The 24,934-nt window shown below is 46.0% G+C and overlaps 1 protein-coding gene across 1 annotated transcript in view; it reads left to right on the forward strand.

The window, feature by feature from the left end:
* Window positions 1–206: 206 nt before the first annotated feature.
* LOC146821949 (inositol-trisphosphate 3-kinase B-like) overlaps window positions 207–24,934 on the forward strand; it is a 339,942-nt gene continuing 315,214 nt past the window's right edge. The window contains exon 1 of the mRNA XM_085613036.1: window positions 207–586. The gene's annotated coding sequence lies outside the window, so the exon portion shown is untranslated. The remainder of the gene's footprint in view (window positions 587–24,934) is intronic.

Here is a 24,934-nt window from a genome sequence, read left to right on the forward strand (position 1 = left end):
AACAATAAACTTGGTCAGTGTCCTCACAATGCTCCAAACGTTGACAATAACGAGCCATGTAGAAATAAAAAAAAAAAAAATAGACGCTGTATCTTTAAAGCCCAAGGCTGCGACATTTTTCGAGTTTAACAATGGAACATTTCCGAGTGTTTCCCTCCAGCGGCCCTGCCAAGCATTGGCAGCAGCAGGAGAGCGAGCAGAAACTTGTTCCGTTCGGCCTCAGACAGGCTTCACAACTTCCTTCCTGACTTTATAATTGAACGTTGAACAGAAACACGAGAGCGGCGGGTGCTGGGACGGCCGGGGACCGTCTTAAGGCGCACTGGGGGCCGAGGTGGAGAGGCACCTATGAGGGAAGGGCGGAGCCTCGCTGGTAGGAGGAGGACAGAGGGGCTGGGGCGTGCGGCGACTGTTCCCTCCCGGGAGGAAATGGACTCCACAGGCAGGGAGGAGCGGGCGGGAGCTGCAAGCAGCTGCGTTCCTGCTGCTCGGGGCGGCTCCGGCGAGGCAGTGATGGGACCGTGAGCCCGGGCAGGCTGCAGGAGCCCGGAGGGCCTGCTCCGAGAGCCCCCGCTTGACACCGCAGGTACGAGCTTAGGTTTTATGAGCAGTTGCATTCTTTTGTGAGCAGGAGGAGGCGGAGTGTGCCTTAACCCTGTGCTTTGCAGCTCCCTCGTTGCTGTGAAGAGAGTAGGGTGCAGGGAGACCGTATTGTAGTTTGGGCAAGCTACATGTAAATTGTATTTATTTAACGCTTGCTACCCCTGACGAGGCGTTGAAGCGCTTGAGCATGTGTTGGATTTTGCTTTTACCACGTTACCCGTAGTATAGTGTGAATTGGTCCAGTCCGGGGCAACTAATCTTCTGTAGCGTGCGGCTGTTTTTAAATAGATGTCGCTAGCGGTTAGAAACAGGAGTGCGGTTCGCGGCGCTATATAAAACATTACTGTTTTTAACAAAAAAAGCTTGACTTCTAAACCACAGGGAATGTGGAATTTGGCCCATCACAAATGTTAAAAGGTGGAGACTTCTGTCCCACTTCCCTACTCCTTTGATCGACGTTGAAAGACGACCCCGCTGAATGCTTGTACGGTGTCATGGTTCACGTGTGTGCATATCCAGACATGATGTTGGCATTCTTTTTTCTGTGCTCTTAACGAACGTCTGTCGAACGGTGTGTGGTGTGTAACTTTCCCCTCTCGCCGGGCACTTTTCGACCCCCTCCCCCCCCACCCCCACTGCAAGCTTTCACCCCTGTCCACTCGGCATTCGAGCAGAGGAAATAGGTAGGAAGCTGTCAATTATTTTGCTAGTTTCATGAGCAGCAGGAATGTTTTTCTGAACGCGGGACTGTGAGGAGGGCGTAAGAACAGTATGGGGGTAATTTTGGGCAATCCAAGCAGGGAACGCTTTTAATCATACCTGAAGGGGCACTTAAAGTAAACACCAGCGTTAAAATGTGTCTTGTAGCGCTTTGCGCAGCGCTGTACTAGCCCCATCACGTGTTTGTGGCTAAAAGTGAGTGATATGTTTTGCGAAAACATATATGCGCGCGTATTTTGTAGGCGCTTTGACCCAGAAAGGGCCAGTAATTACTAAAATGGAGCAATTTATGGCCAGCAGTTGACAGCAGGCTGCAGTCCGCGATGCGAAGAGCTGGTAATAATGTGTCGGCTCTGTGTGGTATCCCCAGACTCCTGCTGAGCGCGCGCTGCGAGTGACCTGCGTCTGCCTGTGTGGTGTCCCCATACTCCTGAATACCACACAGATCGACTCAGTGACCTGTGTGGTATCCCCTCCTGCTGTGTGTGATCTGCGAGTGCCCAGAGTCTGCGTGTGTGGTATCTATCCTCAGACTCCATGACCTGTGTCTGTGTGGTATCCCTAGACTCCTGCTGCGAGTGACCTGCGTCTGCCTGTGTGGTATCCCTAGACTCTTGCTGAGTGTGTGCTGCCAGTGCCCGGAGTCTGCCTGTGTGGTATCCCAAGACTCCTGCTGCGAGTGACCTGCGTTTGCCTGTGTGGTATCCCCAGACTCCTGCTGAGAGTGACTGTGTGGTATCCCCAGACTCCTGCTGAGAGGGACTGTGTGGTATCCCCAGACGCAGTGACCTGTGTCTGCCTGTGTGGTATCTATCCTCAGACGCGGTGACCTGTGTCTGTGTGGTATCCCCTCCTGCTGTGTGTGATCTGTGAGTGCCCTGAGTCTGCCTGTGTGTTATCTATCCCCAGACTCAGTGACCTGTGTCTGCCTGTGTGTTATCTATCCCCAGACTCAGTGACCTGTGTCTGCCTGTGTGGTATCTATCCCCAGACTCAGTGACCTGTGTCTGCCTGTGTGGTATCTATCCCCTGACTCAGTGACCTGTCTGTCAGGTATCCCCAGACTCCTGCTGAGTGTGCGCTGCGAATGACCTGTGTGGTATCCCCAGACTCCTGCTGCAAGTGACCTCTTCTGCTTTGTGTGGTGTCCCCAGACTCTTGCGAAGTGTGCGCTGCGAGTGCCCTGAGTCTGCCTGTGCGGTATCCCCAGACTGCTGCTGAGTGCGCTGCGAGTGCCCGGAGTCTGCATGTGTGGTATCCCCAGATTCCTGCTGCGAGTGACTTGCGTCTGCCTGTATGGTATCCCCAGACTCCTGCTGAGTGTGCGCTGTGAGTGACCTGCGTCTGCCTGTGTGGTGTCCCCAGACTCCTGAATACCACAAAGGCAGACTCCAGGGGTGTGGAATTAAAAAAACAATATCTTTGTCCATGGGGCAGGTTGCTTCATAAATCTACTTGTCCTGTAACAAAATTCCCCTGTCCCTTTTGGTGCCATGTTGTGTGGCGACAAATTATGTCAGCAATCTCCTTATACAAGAGCTCTGATATAGCCTCTCTGATTATGCTAGGGCTCATACCATAGTATTGTTTGAATACTAGCAATCCCCTTATGTTGCCATGTTTCCGCACATCTTCATACTGGGGCTGAAGGCAGTGGTGAGCAAAAGCTCCAGGGATGAAATGCCGTGTGCAAATCTACTAACTTGCGTGTTTTAAGGGTTTTCAACAACTCTTCTGTAATATTTTCTCATACTGAGAAATGTTGGAAATTTACTCCTGACAATGGCAGACACAAACTTTCTTTCAGAGTTGGAAAAAAGTGGTTGGAGGGAAAGAACGTGCAAACACTCAGATTTTCGCATGATCAAATCTACACATGCCCATTTGCTCGTGCTAAAATGCAGTTCACAAATTCTCTCACTCTGTCACTCTCTCACTCTCTCACTCTCCAGTGAGTGACTTCATTCTGCACTTTCAAAAGGAGTAATATCGGCACAAAGTAGTTTGGTTCACTGCCAGTAACTACTGTGGCAGTGTGTGCTTTTTAAACCTAAATACACATTTTGCTTTTGCCAGTGTTTGTTATAATGGTGAGGGCCTGGCAGCTCACACCAATAAGGTTTTACAAAATCCATGCTAAAACAAGTCTCACATTGACAAACCTAAAAAGCTGACCCCAATTTCAGATATTCTTGCTTTGCCAATGCTTGTTTATTTTTGTTTCTCATTTTATTGAAACTGGTTACACTGATTTTCCATTATGAATAATTTGGGGAAATTCTAGAATACATCAACACATTTTACTAAATGAGGCTGCAAAGAAATTATACCTAAAAGTTTGCAGTAGTTTAGCTAAATGTTTTTTTTACTACTTCATTTTGTATGAACATTTTATTTTGAATGTAAAGAATCATCATCTTGCTTTCAAGCTTCTGCAAATATTTGCATCCAATCAGAGCATTCTGGGAGCATTATACATAGCCTCATATTGCTAAACTTTGAAAACGTGTGTACACATTTTTAAACTGGAAAGATTGGCAACAGTGCAGTCAGAGCTTACTACATTTACTTAGAGTGCTCACCCTAATAATAAAGGCTTTCAATTAGTGATCCATAAATACAAATTTGAACAGCATTAATATATGGATACAAATATGACCTTAACTCTAGACAGTGCCCTTCCCAGGTCCATATGTGGTACTGCAAACTGGCAGCCAAAGGGTTTGTGCTGTAGGGAGTTGGGCCTACTTGTCCCAAGGACAAAATGCACATGAAAACTTGCTGCCCTTGACCCCAAACAATATGTCCTGGGAGTTGGGCTATAGGAATTCCACATCCCTGAGACTCAGTGACCTGTTTGTCTGTGTGGCACCCCCAGACTCCTGCTGTGTGCGTGCTATGAGTGCCCTGTCTCTGCTTTGTGTGGTATCCCCAGACTGCTGCTGAGTGTGTGCTGCGAGTGCCGTGCCTACCTGTGTGGTATCCCCAGACTCCTGAATACCACATAGGCAGACTCAGTGACCTGTTTGTTTGTGTGGTGTCCCCAGACTCCTACTGAGTGCGTGCTATGAGTGCCCTGTGTCTCTGCTTTGTGTGGTGTCCCCAGACTCCTACTGAGTGCGTGCTATGAGTGACCGGTGTCTCTGCTTTGTGTGGTATCCCCAGACTCCTGTTGCGTGTGAGCTGCTAGTGAGCTGCGTCTGCCTGTGTCCCCATTCATTTCCTTCTGCAGCCTAGTGCTATGCGACTGCCCGGTCTGCCTCGTGTGGTATGCTCATTCCTTTGCACCTCCTGCTGAGTGTGTGCTGACAGTACATGTCTGCCCCTTGGATATCTCTGTTCCTTTTCATCTCCTGTTGAGTGCGCTCGGAGTGCTGTACCTGCCTTGTGAGGGTTTCCCTATTCCTTTCCATCCACAGACTCCTGCTGTGTGCACTGAGAGGTCCCGCATCTGCCCCTGTGGTGTATCCCATTCCTTGCCTTCTGCTGAGTGTCTTTTGTAGGGTGTCCCCATTCATTACTTCCCCAGCTTGCCTTTCCATTTGGAATCTCAAGGCTTACCAGGCTAGTGGTCCCCAACTGCCTACACTGCTCTTCCCCTCCCCCCCCCCCCCCCCCCCCCATGCCCCTGGGTGTTACAGCCATCTTCTGATCGCCGCCACCCCATGATCAATCTCACTCTCCTGTTTTTGTAAGAAACAGCCATGTTCTGCCCTACTTGCAGACAACCATCGATTCCCAGAGTGTGTGATCTATTCAATAAGCACATGTACACCCCCTACCTCAGACAAGTAGCCTGCCACTCTCTTAGACTGAGCTATGTTGAATATTAAAAACTTTTTGCTCAGCAGAGCATGTGCATGGCGGTGTCAAGGTCTGGATTTTTCTAGCGTACTGTGCCACATGGCATGGGCATTCAAATCTTTGAGCATATTACAACAGCCTGGCCCAGAAGTCTTACCATCTCCTTTAGGCCTCTTCGTGTCAATCCATAATTGACTGGAGTGGTTAAATCCTTGCCGTCTAGGTATACCAGTTGCATATCTGAACTCTAATCCCTGTTTAAGATTTTAGATCCGGTTGACAGCAAAGCTGGCCATCTGACATATTGTCATATATACATAGTAGGCTCTGGCTCCACCAAAGTAGTATTACCCTCTCACCTCATGATATTAGCTGTTTGGTGTATCATTCCACTTTCAATCAATCATAGCATTTATTTACTTTCTAGGAATTGCTTTCATTGGAATGCATGAAGAACTCTTATGTCTGAACTTGACACTCCAGCATCACACTGTTTGTAACATTCACCCGCACCCCACCCGCAGCATTGGCAAAGGCATTGTGAATGCCTCAGTTTTCATCTCTTTGCTCATTAAAGTGAGACCCGTTGGCCTTGCCAGTGTTTAATGCCGCTGCTGTTGATTGCAGGTGAAACCGTATTCTGTCTCGTGTAGGCCTTGTATGTATCTGACCCCATCCACTGGACTGCATGATATTATCTCTGCGCCCCTCACTGAGCCTATATTGTTGCTCCTCCCTGTCCTGAAGGATGGCTGCCAAAACAAGCAGCTGGCTTTCTTTTTTGTCACTTCCCTATTGCTAATATAAAGGCTTTCCTTCCTATTCTTGTTTCTTGCTCAAGGACTATTTCGATCTCCTTGTTTTGATTGGATAATTGTATCCCTTAATGGCAAACTTCTTGGTGGCCCTGTTGTGGTGATTATTCTTAAATTAAGAGTAGCCATTACAAGATGATCAGTGGGTGTGTACGTAATCCTGTAGCGGCCATTTGCTAGGAGGACCCAAAGACTGAGCGAGCTTCAGTTAAAGAAATACTGGTAATACTCTTAGATCTGTTGGGCTTAGAGCTTTTGATCACTATTTTTTTTTTATGTCTTGTTTATAATATTTTAGAGTATGGTATTGTTCAAATACATGGATATGTTGTTAAAAAGATCAGTACTTCGGTCTTGTCTGAGGCAGTTGTCTCTCACCCAGTTGGCTATGTTGTTCATGGTGTTGGAATAGTTGATTTTGGTGTTGGCGGGGACCTCTGTGAGCAAGAGGATTAGTTGAGTGTCATCTGCATAGGAGATTATGTTGATGCTGTGGGAACTGACGGTGTCTGCGAGGGTGGTCATGTAGGTGTTGAACAGGGTGGGGCTGAGGGATGATTCTTGGGGTACGCAGCATATAATTTCTTGGGTTCTGTGATGAAGTGTGGCCGCCAGATGCTCTGTGTGCATCCTGTAAGGAAGGAGGCGATACACCTGAGGGCGTCTTGCTGTATATCGGAGGATGAAGAGGTGGTGGGGGCAGGGGTTTGAGGGTGTCCCGTTGTGGATGGAAGACATGATGGTCTGGAGTGTACCAGCTGGTGTGTTTCAAGGTTTTTGTGTTTTTTTAGTAGGTTTCAGTGCGACGACTCTGTCCGTGCAGTTGGTGATCCAGCCTAAGAAATTCTGAATGACCTGGTCGAGATCTGCTGAGGCTTGAGGGTGGCTGGTGGTGAGGGCCTGTCGACTGAGTTTCGGTAACCTTGTCCCAGCTACATGGGGAGGAGATGTGATGGTATGCTGGTTGTTGGAGATGTTGAAGTGTACAATGGTGTAGTCTGTTCAGATAAGTTCTGTGGTGTGGCTGAATTTGATTTTGTCGCTTTAGATAAAAATGAGGTTGAGTGTGTTTTTGCCTTTCTGCATGGTGGGTTTGGTGACCAGTTGGGTGAGGTTAGTGTTGTGCATGTTTTCCAGCAGGGCGATCGAGTTGACGTATTTGGAGTCATCTATGTGAACATTGAGGTTACAGAGTAGGACGTAGTGATGGAAGTTGAAGGCTGGGGGAGGGGGTTATCATCTTGTATCCGTCGGGAGAGGTGGTGGTGGTGGTGTCAGAGTTCTAGGAAGGGTTGAACCACGTTTCAGTGATGGTGTCCCAGATTTACATGGCGTGTTTTGTAGATGGAGTGGATGTTGATCAGGATGCATATGAGCCATTTGGGTTATTTATGGTCTTCTGGGCGGGAGTGACGCGGGATCTTTCGTAGGTTGTGTATCTGTGTCAGCAGGTGAAAGGTCCTTTAGTTGATCATGGTGCGGCGGTGAAGCAGCTGTCATTTTGAGGTGCGGTGTCCAGATACAGGAGTTCCTTGGAGAAGTATTGGTTGGTGGCTGGAGGGCCAGGGGTCCTGGCTTGGTCCGGGCGCAGATGGGTCTGCCTTTTCCACGCAGTGGCCTCCATTCCTAGTCCTGGGAGGAAGGGGTGTTGAAGTGCTTTTTCGGCAAGGCGCATGCTGCTCCCGAACCCATAAAGGATTAGTGGTGAATTAGTATAGTGAAATATGAAATTGAAGTATTGTGTGTATTTGTGTTTATCCCTGGGTAGGATATATACCGATGTGTTAGTAAATGGACACAGTTTTACAAATACTGTGTGGTTCATTTTCATTTAACCCAAACTACATGATTAGATCTGGTAAAACAAGCTGCTCAACACTCCTTCTGGACTAAGTCTGATGGCTGCTCTCCACAATTTCCATTTAGAGAGCTTTCTATGGTTGTCTAAGACCCCTAAAATCACCATAACGGTTGTCTGGATAAGTGCAAGGTGCTTCACTTAAATAAGTGTGTACTATATACTAAGCCAGCCTCCTACAGTTATATTCTACATTCTGTGTTTATGCACCCTTAAACCTTGGCGCACAGTATCTCTTGTTGGAGCATGGATCAAGTAATAAACTCTTTTTCTCTCTCAGTACACATGTCCGATGCTGCGGAGTTTTATCGCGTGGAATACGCGTTGTAATCTGCATTGCTGAACATTTTTGTAAGTGCACCCATACTCCTGCACCCTGATGGTCAATTAGTTTGTGCTGTGACTATACCTATTTCTGTAATGTACGCAGAACGTTAACGGGAAAGAACCCTGCATATAATTATAACCTCTATGGGCTTAGGACAAGTTGTACATTCTTGTGCCCTGAGCTCCTATGTCTTGGGGCGAAACATGTTGGCTGTGTCCCTAATGTACAGTTTTGGGATAGTGTAAGATATGCCTTTGCTTTTCTTCTAATATTTTGAAGTTTTTTTAAAATATTTTTTTAAAACCATATTTACATACAAACCGTGGCAAAGCGAAGGCTCAGCACGTGTTTTCTAAAGGCGTGGCCTATTGGTTTTCCCAGTGGTTTCGCCTTTCGCTGAGTTAGAAAATAGAGTGAAATCTGAGTAAGACAATCGGAGATGAGTGTTTAGACAATGCAGGATTACTGTATTGAAGGCAAAGCGTCTTTTATGTTGCAGTGCCAGCACCATCTATAGCAGTGTAATTGCTTTCCAATTTAAAGTATTGTTTCGGTGGAAAAAATATCAAATCTGACCATAGATATATAGATACAGCTTGGACCGCAGAGAACCTGCTAGTTTAAAACTGTTGCTTAGAATAAAATAGTCCAGTTCTTAGAGGTGTTCTACTGAGATCCTAGTGCTCCTGAATGTAAACAGTAGATCTGTCCAGGGACGCGAACTCCTGTCGTCTGCAGAAGTATGATGCTAGACCCTATTGTGGTAGGGCGCTGTGCTGACCACAGCAGGCGTAGGACACTAGGGGAAAGTGGGGGTTAATGTTCTGTATTCATCTGTTGGAGTAAGACTCTAGCCCTGATCTGGGCAGAGTGTTTTATTTTTTAAATGGATTTACGGACAATTGAAAGATACTTGTGAGATTACCTGTGGTTTGAGTTTTGTTTTTCTCTCACTGTTGTTGTGACAAAGTAATTGACTTTTACTTTAGTCCTGGCAACCAGTTCAGTGAAGTGGCGACCCACCAAAGTTCCAACACCAGCTTCATTGTATTCATATTTTTATATATTGCAAAAAACGAAGCCGGGAACTCTGGGTAGTTACCAAGTTTAGGTGAACAGCTGCTTTATTTGGATTCACACCCTTTTCTATCAAACGTTCTTCTCTTCAGTCACCAACCGTGTGTGTATCTGAAGGATAAGTTATAGCTGGGAAAACGGTATTTATTATTTCTATACAAACCCAACTTCAAGTTATAACTCGCATGCCGCCTTTTCCTAGCTATAACTTATCCTTACCCTTTGGGCTTTAAAAAAAATAATTAAATTTTTTAAAATGTTTTTATTTTATCAAAATGTGTTTGAAATCTTACAGTCCAGTGTTGTGGACTGTCCTGCAGTTCTGTAGAGGAGAGTGGAGTATTGTGGAGTGGCATAGCGTATAGTAGAGTAAAGTGTCATACAGAGGGGTGGTGTCTGCCAGAGTACACTGGCATGCTATGTTAATTCATAGAGTACAACGTTGTGGAGTGTATGGGGCTAGAGGAGTAAAGTTTCATACAGCAGCATACAGTGTAGTATACTCTTGTGGAGAGGCATAGAGTGGAGGAGAGGGTCCTACATTCCAGCAGTGTGGAAGAGTGGTGTAGTGTCGGTCAAGGTATCCTGAAGTCGAGTCGCGTAGGTTAGAGTAGAGTGGAGTGTCTTGCAGTGGAGTGGTCTGGCGTGTTGTAGAGTCTTGGTAAGTGTTGGGAGAGTAGAGCCGAGTGGAGTGACACAGTGGATTAGAGTGTTGTACGGTGTGGTGGAGTAGACTTAAGTGGCCTCGGAGTGGAGTAGTGCCATAGAGTTGAGTGGGGTGTAGTGCCATAATGTTGTGTGGATTTTGGCATGGTGTCATACTGTGCAATACAGTAAACTAGAGTGCTGTATACTCACATAGACTAGAGTACAGTGGAGTGCTATAGACTAGAGTATTGTGTGGAGTGGTGTCATAGTTGAGTCATAAAGTGGGGTGTAGTGGCATAGATGGAGTTGTGTAGTAAAGTGGCATACAGTGGAGTAGTGTCGCACAGTGTCAGAGTGGAGTAGTGTTATATAGTGAAGTATAGGGGCACGGTGTTTATATACAGTAGAGTGGAATGTCGTAGAGGGGTAAAGTGTAGTGGAACAGTGTCATGGAGTGGTGTTGTACAGTGTTGGAAAGTGTTGTAGAGTGGCATGGAGGATAATGTTGAGTGACATACAGTATAATACAGTGTGGTAGTTGAGTGGCATAGAGGTTTATCAAGTGGAGTGGCGTAGAGTGGTTAGTGGAGTACTGTGTCATAGAGTGGAGTAAATGTGGTTGGAGTGGCGTAGAGGGAGATTCATAGACTGGAGTACAGTGGCATAAAGGGTACTAGAGTGTTAGTCCGTGATATAGACTGGAGTATAGTGTTGTGGAGTGGCATAGAGTGGAGCAGAGTTTTACACTGGGGCCTAGAATGAATTGCAGTGTTGTAGGACAGAGTAGACTGCAGCGGCATACAGTGTAGTGTCTTCGTTTTTTGTTGAATGGTAGACTATCGTGGAGTGGCATAGTGTTGTGGAGTACAATGGAGTAGAGTGGAGTAGTGCGTCATAGAGTGGAGTAAAGTGGGGTATATTGGCATGGAGGGAGTTGCATAGTGTCCTAGAGTGGAGTAAAGTGTCAGAGTGGCATACAGTGGAGTAGTGTTGTACTGTGGCATAGCCTAGTTTTGTGGCATAGTGAGGTAAAGTGTTGTACAGTGGAGTGGAATGGAGTGGTGTACTGTAGACTGGAGTTGGAATCATAGAGTGGAGTGCCATGACATACAGTAGAGTGCCGTGGAGTAGCACAGTGTCGTAAAGTGTCAGTCGAGTAGCATGTCACACAGTGGGGTGGCGTATCCGGAAGTGTTGTGGTGTACAGTGTTGCAGAGTGGATTGAATAGAGTACAATAGTGTGTTGCATGTTACAGCGTGATAAACTGGAGTGGCATACAGTTTGCTAACGTATAGTGCGGTGTTGTAGAGTGCAGTGGCGTAGAATGGAGTGTTGTGCTGTGCAGTGTTGTGGTGTGGTATGGCATAGTCTAGTGTAAAGTGGTGTAGTGTGAAAATGGAGGCAGATCATATATTTCAGGAATGTAGAATAGGGTGTCCAGAGTAACACAAGGTAGAGACTTGCGCTGCCTTGCGTTTCTCCAGATTAACCAACCAAGCAACGCAGGGCAACTTTACGTTGCTTGGTAAATCTGAGTTAAGTATTGCATTACCTTTGTGACATCATGCATGACGCAAGAATAAAACATTGCAATGAGGAGTATATATTGTGCCTCTGTATACCGCAGTAGGTTTGTGGTATACTTGCTGTACATGGCGATGACAAGGCATTATATAATTGGCTGCCTTTACAAAAATTAAAAGGTAGACTTTTTTTGTTGTTGTTTTTACCACACTTGAGCTGTGTTCTGGGTTAGGGCCTTAAATATAGGTAAGTAACGGGTTTTATTGTTTTCCCTACTTATTACCACTTTTTTGAAGGGTTATTAGGTTGGGAAATGTATATTTTTCTGTATATTTTATTTAAGTTTATGGAGTAACGAGCTGCTACCTAGGAAGTGGAAAAATAAAAGAGAAAAAAGTCTATCTATCCCTATCTCGAGATCGATCTATAGATGTATCGATCGATCTCTATCGCTGTATCGCTCCATGTCTCTCTCTATATATCCATCCTACTGGCAGTCGCCAGTAGGTAGTTCTAGTTGGAACCTAGTTTCCATAGGAAAAGCATTTTTTTCATTTGCTAATAACTTTGGCGTCGTTTGACGAATCTTTGCGAAATTCTCCAAAAACAGTCTATCCAGGTCAGCTCCTATCCTGAAAGATTTGAGGGTGATTCGTCAAGCGGGGGCTGAGAAAAAAGGGGGGTCCCAAAACGCATTTTCCCCATGTTAATTTCCGTAGGAAATTTTTAGACGGGCTACAGCCCGAACTGCTGAACGGAATTAACCCAAATTTGGCAAAAAGGGTAGAGCTTTTTTTTTTAAATGGTGTAAATCTGTTCAGTAGTTGCTTAGAAATAAAAAATAAAAAAGTAATAAAAAGTTTCGATATCTAGGGCAGCGGTTGATTCGTGGCCCCTCCCAACCACGCGCTTCATTCTAATTGGCTGTCAACACTCCAAACCAGGAAGTGTTGACAGCCATCTTGTGACTCGGTAGAACCGAGTCACAAGAAAACAGTAAAACAAAGGGGAAGAAAAAAAAAGCTAAGGGGGCAGGGTAGAAACACCCTGACCCCCTAGGCCTGCTCAGGGGTTCCCACAATAACCCCCAGAGGCCAAAAAAGGCATTAAAAAAATACATAAATAATCGGCCGAACTCGCGCTGGGTGCGTGAATCGGGACGAAAAATTAAAAAACGAAGTATGGACTCCTGCACTTCGTTATTTTTAAGTCCCTGGGTGGGCCAGGCGTTATAAGTTGGGAAATTAAGTCCCATTGAATCCTGGGGGCCAACTAGCCCACCAGGTACATCCAGTAAGCGCCACAGAGTAGCGTTACAGAGAGGTGTAAAAGAGGCGTGGCCTCGGACCACCTCTCTGCAACGCAGCTCTGTGGCGCTTACTGGAGGTACACGGTGGGCTAGTTGGCCCCGAGGGACCCTCCGGATTCAAGGGGAATTAATCCCCCAACTTAAAACCCACCAGGGGGTGCGTTTGCATAGTGGTGAAGGGAGGGGGCAGGGCCAGATGTGTCGTGTGTACTTATGCAATCACTCTGCCAAAACTCAAGCACTTATAAATTCACCATGCACTCTCTTTGCAGTACTCTATTCATCCAGTCACTACCCATGCACTAACTCATGCACTGCTATAATACCCTGAGCAGTACCCATGCAGTCCAGCCATCGCCCTGTCGCTACCCATGCACTCCCCCAATCACCCAGCATGCACCATGTACTTATCCAATCACTCCGCCAAAACCCAAGCACTTGTATAAATTCACCATGCACTCTCCTTGCAGTACTCTAATCATCCACTCAGGACCCAGGCACTAACTCATGGCAAATACAGAGGAGGTCATGCTAATCACTCATAGTGTTCCCTAGTGTATGTAGGTGTTTTCACTGTATTCTAAAAAACCATTGAAATTCACTGGAAAAAACCATAGGTTTCAGGGACGTTGTAGTTGGACATTTCACTCGTACAAAACCATAGAAATTCCCCTGTTATAGTTAGTTCAGCTAACTATAACTCGCGCCCCTGCAATGCACTGCGGATGACGTCATCCACGTGAAAATCTGATGCACCTCCTCACACTCTAATATTACCTTTTGATACACCCACTGTAAAATACAGATTACCATTTTCGAAACCATCGACACACTAATACCAGTTACTACATACGCAGTCACTGATTCCTAGGTCTACACACACCTCCACCCATACAATCACTCATACATACTCACTCATCAATACAACACTATCATATGCACTCATACACCTATACAGACACTTACAGACTGCCACTCATCCATGCAGTTACTCAGTCAGTCATGCAAAGAATCAATCACACTCCCATTTCCTCACCTATACAGTTATACACACACATCTCACTTATTCAAACATATACTAACACATACTTACTCTCTTTTTATAAAATCACTGATACAAGTACATACTCATCCATACAGCCATCCATACAGCCACTCTCCCAATCACTGACTCTTACGTATAGTCATTTATATACTCCAACTGTCACAGACACTGCCTTTTACATATGTAGTTACTTGGACTTGTATCACTGAGACATCCAATCTCTCACCAACACACCCATACACACGCTCACCCGCCCATACACACGCTCACCTGCCCATACAGCGGTTTACACATGCACTCTTAAACCCATACACCCAGTGAATCAACCACTCGCACATCTATGCACAGTCACACACCTCCCACACACTCTCCCATACAAGTACTCAGGCAACCAATCAATAACCCATATAGACACACATGTAGCTAATGACCAACGCATGCAGCAGCTTACACAACAGACATACTGATACACACATTCAGACAGTTAAGTCACTAACCCATGCATTCAGTTAGACACATTTAATCACTCACTTATACAGTCAGTCACGCACCTACTAAATCCTTCATCCAGACACTGATACACCCACTCATTCTTCAATACACCTTTGTGTATATATATATATATATATATATCTCGTATTTAAACTTTACAGAAACAGTCACTGGATGATACCAGTGATGTGATATGCGACGTCATCAGCAGTGCATTGCGGGGGCGCGAGTTATAGTTAGCTGAACTAACTATAACGGGGGAATTTCTATGGTTCTGTACGAGTGAAATGTCCAACTAACTATAACGTCCCTAAAACCTATGGTTTTTTCAGTGTTCTCTCTATCCATACATATCCAGGCTCAGGTCCACCATAAACGTACATGTATACATATTCCCTGTCTAACTAGTAATGGGTAGGGAAAATATTAAAACTTAATACTTCCCTATATCTCAGCCCAGAACTCCGGGTAAGGGGGGGGGGAATGGCCTTAAAACAACATGGCTGCCTTTAACTTCTGAAAAGGCAGTCATTAGCCAATCGCATAAGAACTTCATTGCGATGCACTGCTGTAGTTTAGCGAAATTTCACAGATATCACAAAGTTTAAATGCCTTAACTTTAAAAATACTGACCCTACTTACTTGTAATATCAAAAAGGATCATCAGCGCACCATAATCTACAATCCTGCTAAATTTAATGCAAATCCAACTGAGTGTTTTCCAGCTACACATAAGTAAAGTCTATGTAAAATGCATTGATGCCTAAAGGCGTTTTAGGACCACCCCCCCCCCCCCCCCCCTTATCTTTGCAACCCTTGAAAAATCTAAAACTTTCCATCATCTTCCAATGTAAAAAAAGGAATAGTCCTGGAAAGTTTCGTGGAAATTCTTCAAATGGGTGCAGTTATTGGCGAGCAAATATCTGAGGAACTGCCATCTCTGGGAATCCTAACTAAAACTACAGAGTGGCTAATATGCATGTGTATATTTGAATGTTCGGTGATGGAAGATTTGCCCGTTTGTATAGAAAAGAGATTGAATCTGTTAGATTGGTACAAATCTGAATGACCACATTGATATGCTCCTCAAGTCTGTAGGACTTGGTGTTGATTTTTAGGTCTCGCCTGACCCAGTGCATGCGCTGGTCTGGCGAGACTTATTGAGAGGGCTCCAAAAAGTGCTATCAGGCCAGCCTAGAGCTACAGTGCATGTGCGCGTGCGCCGCGCTTTACCGCGATTACTTTCGCTTTGATGTTTGATTGTGATCGCTTTCACTTTCGCGGCCGCATGGCCGCTTTGCATAGCCAATAGGTCTCGCTTTTGGGACCTTATAAGTATTTAGTTATGCAACAGTTGCATGGCTAAACACTTATAAGGTCCCAAAGGAGAGACCTATTGGCTATGCTAATGCTTGTTAGATTCTATGTTGGGACTGGAGGCTTCGGATTATGCTCTATCTTTTAATGCTTAATTCACAGCAGCCATTTTTTTTTTTTTAAACTTGTGACTGACCACATTTACCAAACACCCTTGGGAAAGAGTGGTCCACAAAAGAGGGACAACATATCCCAAGTCCAAATAGCCAATCATATCACTGGATCCACCGCCTAGTCTGTCTTTACCCCTTACTCATCCTCTTTCGTAGCTGATTGCAGCCATGAGATGAGTGTTGTTTTTTTGCTTCTCTGTGATGTTGTATTGCTAACGATATTTGGTGCCCAGCAGCCGCGGGACCGCGTTTCTGCGTCCCGCGCTTGCTTTTCAGTTTTTCTATTGCCTAATTGCTTAGTTGTGTCGTTCTGGTTGTATTGCCGGAGTTTTGTTTCAGTTGCAACGCTAGCATGCTGTGGCGGCTCACCTCATTTCTGTCGTGTCCTTGAGGGGCCGCTTCAGCACGCTACCGTCTGTGCTCTGGAGCTGTGTGCGGCCCGGGTAGGCCATCAGTGATTCCTGCAGTGACGCATGGTCTTGTCCCCCGACCGCTAGGGGCGCTGTTGCACGATACCAGCGCGTCAGCACCTCGCTGGCAACGGTCGGCGGAATTTGACCTTCGGGTCAGTTTCCCTTCATTCCGCCCGCCGTTGCCTGCCTCACGCCCCTGGAGAGATATGCCCTCATCAAGGGTCGGTAGAGCTTTGCTCAGGCCAGTTTTCTGACGCTCTGCTGCTGCTGAGTGGGATGTGTGTGTTGGTTTAAACTCTTGACGCCCGCTGGGTGTATTTAATTGGCCTTATTGTAATCGGGTTGGATTTGGTGCCTGGAGGGACACGCTCCCAGGGTTAAAAGACTTATCTTTACACCGCGAGTGTAAGTGTGTGCAGGGTGTTCCGGAGGTTTCTGTTGTGCCTCGTTTGCATTTCTTAGGGGTGTCCCTGCTTTGAATTGGCTGGTCCCCAGCACGTGAATAGACAGACGGTTGACTGGAGGGTGCCACCGGTGCTTTAAGTCTCTCCAGGTGGCATAGAGTCTTGATGCTCTTTCATGTCTCAACAAGGAGACCTGTATGGGGAAGAGGATTCCCTGACCCAATTGCCCTGGGATGACGAATTCTGTGACGCGGTAGATGCGTCCATTTACCGCGCCTAGAAGAAGTCATGACCCCCATGGAGGAACGTTTGTGTAAGAAATTGGAGGAGTTTTGTTCTAAATGGGCCCCCAGCAGGTACTACTCCCACGGCATCGCAGGCTGCTTCAGGTAGCAACCCAGTGCCAGCTAAGCGTCCCAAGTTGGATGGGGTTGACAGGACGCTTTTTAGCGTTTGAGAGGCCTTTTTAGCGCAGAATCCAGCGCAGCTCCCCCCTTGACCCCTACACCGACGCCCACTGACCCTCTGAGCCCCTTGCAAGATATGGGAGATGGCATCCACAGGGATACTGATGAGGAGCCAGAGCATTCTAGGCCGTGGCGTCTGGCTCCTTCATCCCTTCCTACAGATCATCAGTGTACCAGTGAGTGATCCGACATTCTGGACACAGAGTTGTTAATGCATCCGAAGTCCTCTGAGTGTACCCCTTAGCGAAGGTTGCTGGCTATGTGGCAAGTAGGATCCGAACACCAGTGGGTAAGGAGGCCCGAAGCCGCCTTCGCTCAGAATGCCCATGGCCCTCTCTGGATGGGAAAGTCGCACATACCCCGGAGTTAGATCCCAGGTTGGCGGCTTTTCTCGCAAAATGTATTAAAGACCCTAAGAAGGGGATAGATCCGTCCGGGAGGGCATGCCAGGATAAGCTCCAGGACGCCCTGACCCCCCCCCCCCCCGCCCCCCCCCTCCCCATGATATTAGAAATGGCGGAGGATGCCAGGGATTCAGGAACCTTAATATCCCCAGACGACCTCTCCAGTTGGGCGCAAAGGGCGCTAGTGTTCCTTGGAGACGCTAATGGTGCGCTCTCAACTGAGCGCAGGAGGTACTTTCTAATAAAGGTGTATCCAAAATTGGGGGACTTAGCTGACTCCGAGGCTGGGGCGGTAACCCAGGGAGGTTTGTTCGGCGAACCGTTCATAAAGGAGCTAGGTAAATTTGTGAACACGTTCACATCTCTGGACAAGGCCCAGACTTCCATTAAGAAGGTTTTTTTCTTCCTGTGTTTTCCGCGGGGCCGGTCGCTGAAGGGGACTCGAGACCTGCCAAGCCCTCAGCACCTCCAGTTGGCAAGGCTCCAGGCAGGGGCAATACCAGAACCTGGCAAGGTATTCAACCTTCTACCCTTCCTGAGGGAGGTGCTCCAGAGGCCGAGGTTTCCGTGGAGGAGACGGCTCCTCTAACTCCGGTAAGTGTTTCCACCAATTTGCTGGTGAGAGTGGGAGGCCGCTTGGCCGAGTGAGTGCGTGGAAGGAGATCTCATCCGGTACTTGGGTTTTGCAAACAGTGCAAGGTTTTCAAATTGAGATTTGCGGTGAACCCAGGCCAACGTTACGACCCAATCCTAATCGTTTTTCCCAGTACGAGGAAGTGTTAATCGACGCGAAAGTCTCAGCGCTCTTGGACAAAGGAGCCATTTGTCGCACCGTCTTGCATCCGCAGGGTTTCTTCAGCAACATCTGCTTAGTGGACAACACGGATGGGGGACAGCGACCGGTTCTAAACCTGCGCGATTTCAACGAATGGTTGGTTTACTGCCATTTCAAGATGGAGGGTTTTCACCTCCTGAGGGATGTGCTCAGGCCGGCAGATTGGATGGTCCGCTTGGATTCAAAAGATGTCTACTTGGCCATTCCTATTCCCACCCCCCTCCTCACCCCACAGAAGGTTTCTGCAGTTCCTCTGGCACGGACAGGCATTTCATTTTACAACACTCCCTTTCGGGCTTTCCTCCATCCCCTGGTGCTTCACCAAGGTTCTCAAACCGGTGGTGGAATACCTGAGGGCGAGAGGGACGCGGCTCATCGTTTACCTAGACGATCTGCTTCTTTTGGCCCAAGATCCGTTGGTGCTTCGCGATCAGCTGCAACAGGCAGTCTATCTGTTGGAAGGTTTGGGGTTTGTCATAAATACCAAGAAATCCCTTTTGGTGCCAGCACAAAGAGTCACCTTTTTAGAATTGGTGATGGACTCCACGGATGCGACTCTCAGTCTTCTGTCGCGCAAGGTGGTGAAGATCTGACACGAGCTCAGACGCACCATGACCAGAGGCACTGTGCTGCTTCGGAAGATTGCCCACATTTTGGGATTGTTCTCTGCCTCGATCCAGGCAATATTTCCCGGCCCACTGCACTATCTGGCCTTGCAGCGCTTGAAGGCCATACATCTATGCAAAGGTCTCCCGTATTCCCATCCGGTTTCCCTGTCGGAGGAGGCGCTAGAGGAAATTCGTTGGTGGCTCTCACATGGAGGCCTGTAATGGGAGGGCGATTTTCGGTTCCGCCCGCACCTGGTTATAGAGTCAGATGTCAGCAAGTCCGGCTGGGGCACCAGGTGTGGAGTTTTTGCCACAAGCGGTTCATGGTCCCTGCAGGAGAGAGAGCTTCACATAAACTGCCTGGAGCTCCTGGCGGGTTCCTTCGCCGCGTGCTGTTGGACCAAGGACAGAGTCCAGTCCTGTGTTCTCCTGCAGAGGGACAAGATATCCGCGGTCAGGTACGTCAATCACCTAGGGAGCACTCGGTCGAAGGTGCTTTCAGACCTCGACCACCACATTGCGATGACGGCAGAGTATCCTCCCGGTCGGGAGAATCTGGTTGCAGATTGGCAATCGTGTCACTTCAAGGATTCCAGTTTTTTTTTTTTTTTTTTTTTTTTAATTGCATCCAAATGGTTTTTCTCGGGTACAGGACCTTTTGGGGTCCTTTTTCTGTGGCTCTTTTCGCTTCCAGGCTGGATCATCAGCTGCCTCGCTTTTTCAGCTGCAGGCCAGATCCCTTGGCAGTAGCCAGAAATGCGGTCTTGCAGGATTGGACGCAGGAATGGCCTTATGCGTTTCTGCCATTCGCGATGATTACCAGAGTTTCAGCCCAGATCAGCATGGTTCTCATTACTCCCATTGGGAGTTCACAAGTTTGGTTTCCAGCTCTTCTGGAACTTTATTGGGATTTTCCAATCCCACTCTCCCATTTTCCAGAGCTTCTTCTTCTCCATCCCACACACCTCCCTCATCAGATGGTTCTCGACCGCTCTTCGCCTCATGGTGTGGAAGATTACAGGGGTAGATGGTCACTCCCAGATCTTTTGGGATTTGCTGAGGACCTCTTGTCTAAGTCCTGGTTGGATAGTACCACCAAACGCTATCGCTCGGCCTGGAGACTGTTGTTGTTGTTGCTGTGTGCGACGGGGTTGCGATCCTGTGGGGGCGCATATAGTCCACATCTTGAATTTCTTTTAGCGGATTTGGCCCAACCGGGTTTGGCCTACCGGACGGTTAACACCTTTCGGTTGGCGATTTCAGCAGGACATGACCCAATGGAAGGCAAGCCAGTGGGTGGATATCCCTTTTGTATGCAGACTCTTGAGAGGACTCCGTTTGTCTCTTCCTCCCCGGAACCCCTATATTTGAAGTTGTGGGATGTTAACGGAGTACTTAATTTATTCCTCTCCTGGCAACCCAATGATTATTTATCCCGAAAGGAGCTCTCTGCGAAATTAGCGATGCTCCTTTGTTTGATTTCATGTCGCAGAGTGTCGGGTGTGAGAGCCCTTGACATCTCGGGCAGAGTTTTTTTTGTTGTTTTTTTTGTTTTGTTTTTTTTCTCCTTCAGACGCAGGACCAAGAGTCATACTCGTGTCATCGATTACCCGGCGTTTCTGGACTCTCCCAAGCTTTGTTGTGCAGTGTTTGAAAGGTTATGAGGAGATGTCTTTGGAGCTCAGGCCTCCGGGGGAGAGGCAACTATTAATTGCTCTCAAGAAACCACACTGGGCGGTTTCTTCTCCCATGATCGCACGTTTGGTGCTGTGGGTCATGGAGGAGGCAGGCATTAGACTACTACAGTTCGGAGCTCAGTCCGCACAAGAGGTGCAATGGCCTCCAAGGCATTCTCGTTGGGAGCAAGACTGGACGACATTTTGAATGCAGCGGATTGGTCCTCTGATTCAACTGTTTTATTTTAAGCCTATTATCGATATGGCGCATTGGGTGGTAAGTAAGCTTTGAACTAGCATAATCCGAAGCCTCCGGTCCTGACATGGAATGAAAAATTTCCTAGCTAACATAACAAAGTTTCAATTCTATTAAGGACTTTGAGGCGAGGATTCTCTCACCCAGGGACCTCTGCGCGATATCCCACCAGTTGGAAGTAAGTACATTATTTATGGTTTCTTCAATGAAGTGTATGGATAGATATTGTATGATCATGTACTCCTGTTACAGCATAATGTTTATGGTTTTAATTGTGTTCACCATGTTTAGACTCTGTTTTCAGTCTTCTTTTTTAATGCCCTTGCTTGCAATTTTGCTTTCACCTCTGTGTATTCCAGTCCTCATTGTCTTTTGGTTTTAGGAACGGATACCGGGGAAAAAGGACAACTAGGAAAGGAATAGCGGCGTACTTGCGCAAAGAGAGTATGAGCAAGGGGTGAAGACTGACCAGGCGGTGGATCCAGTGATATGATTGGCTATTTGGGCTTGGGATAGGTTGTCTCAAATTCGTTTTTTTTTTTTGTTGATCACTCTTTCCTGAGGGTGTTTGGGAAATGTGGTCCGAGTTACATGTAAAAAAAAAAATGGCTGCTGTGACTAAAGCTTTGAAAGAGAGAGCATACTCCTCGCCACTGAGTCCTTAATAGAATTGAAACTTTCCGTTACGTTAGCTAGGAAATTTTTCATTGTATGCTTGAGCTGAGCTTTTTGTTTGTGGTAAATCTACATATTTATTAACCTGTTCGTTCATTCTTTCTGCTGTTTTGGTGTATGCCATTATTTTCATGTAGTACCATAATTGTATTATGTTATAGTAATGTGTAGATATGCCAACATATCTCCAGCAATCCATGCTTGTTGACTGGTTAAATCTGCCACACTTTTTTCTTTATTCTCCTGATTACTTTATTGTGGATGGAATGTAATTTTTAGTGTTGTGATTATACATGTGGCTGATACTCTGGATTTCAGGATAACTAATGAAAAATTAACCTTTCAGATTTGAGTCTAAATTTCTCATAAATGTAGATCGAGCAGAAAATGTTGCACCTATCTTAATGTTTCTAAAATACTGCTTGCTTAAAATGAGTAATCACAATTAGAATGTAATTTGTGATGATCTGAATTGTCCTAGAAGATCTGGATATGAAGGATAGTCACAGATCCTTTGATTAAAACAAATCTTGTATGCCTCCGTTATTGCCCAGTTTTCAGGAGTATTGCATTGGTGTAAAGATGTATGGGTGAGTTAGTTATCTGTGACAAGTGTTCCCGTTAACAAAGAGGCTACTTGTAATTCTTACTCGAATGCCAGTGTGAACTATGCTGCCTTTGAAAGTCCTCTCTAATGGTCCTCATTGTATAAGCAAACAATGAAGACCATATGGTTGCTTTCGTGTGTGTTTTTTTTTTTTTTTTAAATCTCAATAGTATTTTATTTTTATAGCATGCTGTACAGGAGGTTACTGCGGTCTACAGGACCCAACATCGCTTGGTGTCATGCTCTTGCACAACTTATGACATTGTCAGATGTTCTGCTGTGTCACTGATATGTTATTGACAAACCCCACTCTGGTGGGTATCCTAAAGCGGCTCCTGGAATTATTTTTGGTTCCCTTTTTTAAGGCCTTTACCCATTTCTTCGTTGTTCCCTTCCGAATTATATTGATCAGGGCACCCCACCTTTTACTTTTAGAGATGGCGTGATTGGCCAGAGTAGTTAACGTGAATGTTTGATCCTCCAGTACTAGATTCTAACCGGTGTCTGGACTTAATGGGTGAAGAATTGACACATCACTAGGCAAGCATTGTTTGTTATATGTATTTATTAAGCGCATCAATCATCCCTGATGGGATCTCATGGCGCTGGAGCAGCTAACCCAGGTCACAGTTCATGATATTTGAGATCAAACAACCAAGTTTTTGAGGATTTCTTAAATGAAGGTAGATCTGGATAGCCCCTTAGCTGCAGGGGCAGCTGGGTTCTGTGTGTGGGGCGGGGGGCAGGTAAGAGAAGGAGGGGCCAGCATGCCTGGTCGGACGAATGCGCCTTGGACATAACTGCAATAATTCGCTGGATCTACTGTGGCGAGCTGGAATGTATGGCTGCAGCTGGTTTTTTTCAGATAGCATGAGCCACTCGCATGCAAGGATTTAAAAAAACAGACCGAGAAGTTTAAAGAGGGCAGTCTCTTTTAAAAAACATTTTTTTTTTTTATGGGAAGCCAATGAAGAGATCGCAATATAGGTTCCGATGGAGAGTGAGGAGGAAGATTGCAGACCAAGCAGGTGGCATGTTCTGAGCAACTTGGAGTTTGGCAAAGAGGCCTTCGTTCATTGCGACCATTAAGGCATTTCTCTAGTCCAGGCGACTCCTTATCAGTGCTTTGAGTGTTTTCCTGGTCTGCAGAGGGAGCCAATGAAAAGCTTTCCTGAGCATGCACATCACACCGAAGCAAGTACCAGAGATTGAGCTGACGTGCTCTTTCACGGAAAGGTTGACTGTGTGCCTTCCCAAAAAGCTACATTTCCATTTTACTGAAGTTCAGCTTGAAGGAAATTCACCATCATCCAGGAAGCAGTCTTTGTCATGCAGTCCCTAAATTTGTTTAGTGGATTCAGGATTTGGCATCATGGTGATGACCAGTTGAGTGTCATCTGCATACGAAATGACATCCTGTTCATTTGACTTGCCAATAATTCCTTTAAACTGCTTACATTGATCCTCATTCCATTAATAGCCTCTTAGTGTATGTTTTTCACTCCGACTGGGACTCCCATTTTCCAGTCCGCTGTAAAAAAAACCAACCTATTCCCTACTTTGCTTCATGCAGGAGTATATACTCAGAAGAGACACTTTACTATACACAGGCCCATCTCCCCCCTCCCCCCACACACACATTTGGTCTTTCCACTACGACCCAGCTGGGTTGTAGAGTGGTAATTAATAAATGGAATGAGGAAGAACATAATTGAAAGTTACTTCCTTGTTGCAGTCATTGCCTCCTGCGGAATATTCTGGATGAAACTAGATTGGCCTTCTTAAGAATTGAGCACATTTCTGCAAACAATGATACAGCAGCACCCTTGAAATTTTATTACTGAATTTTCAGACATATTCTCCTCCTAGTAAAGAGACTCTTAATCAACACCACCTCTCCCTTTGCGTTGGAGACAGCGGTGAAGTACAAAAGTAGATGTTGCCCGCGTAAAACCCTTACAGATTCCAATCCATGAAGAACCCAGGGCGGTGATAAGCCTTGATTAGAATTTCCCAGAAGGGCCAATGACTGAGGGTTAGCTTGAATGCAATGACCATTAGAAATGAAGAATGTGAACCAATGACACTGGATGGATGTAGCATGCTTGAATTTGCCTGGGGAAAAAGAACTCTCTTTCTAAATAAATATGATACCCTCCTCCCATTGTCAGCTGGAGGATGGACATGTCATAAACTCAGAAAAAGTCAATCTCGTGTTCATATTGACACTTCGGACCAACCTTAAAACCACCCTCTATTTAAGGCTAGCCAAAAAAAGTGTTACTTTTTTTTATTGTTTATTTTTAGATCCACTGAGTGCAAAAGTTTGAAAGGCAGTTTCGGTTAAATCTGAAAGAATAATAGTAAATCCCAGCTAGGTAGCTAGCTCCCACAGGGAGGGCAAGAATTAAAAAAAATTGGAGAACATGTAGACAAAGTTCAGTCTCCAATCCATCCCAAGAACCACGAAAGGCTTTAAGAGACCCACTGACTGTAAAAAGTAAAAAACCTTTTTGCTAAATTGGAAAGCCTTCTCAAGAACAGATGGGACGTGGCCACCCTTTTTTCATCATATTAAGCTTGATTTTTGCAATTGCCATAAAGCCATCACAATAAACAAAAAATGGAATAAAACACTTAAACATAATGAATAAAATGTAAAATAATTAAAATGTTTATAATACCCACAGTTAAAATTACTTATGATACCCACAATTAAAACTAGCAGCATGTCGAGGGAACATCACAACAATTTTGGGAAACAAAAGTGGATTTCATCCAACATCATCTATACCGGTTATCTTCTGCTAAACAGTCTATACAAGGAAAAAACATAAATGACAGCAAAATGCAACTAGGACACACCAGGATATTA

This window comes from Triturus cristatus, chromosome 6, assembly GCF_964204655.1.
Source record: "Triturus cristatus chromosome 6, aTriCri1.1, whole genome shotgun sequence".
Classification (NCBI taxonomy): Eukaryota; Metazoa; Chordata; class Amphibia; order Caudata; family Salamandridae; genus Triturus; species Triturus cristatus.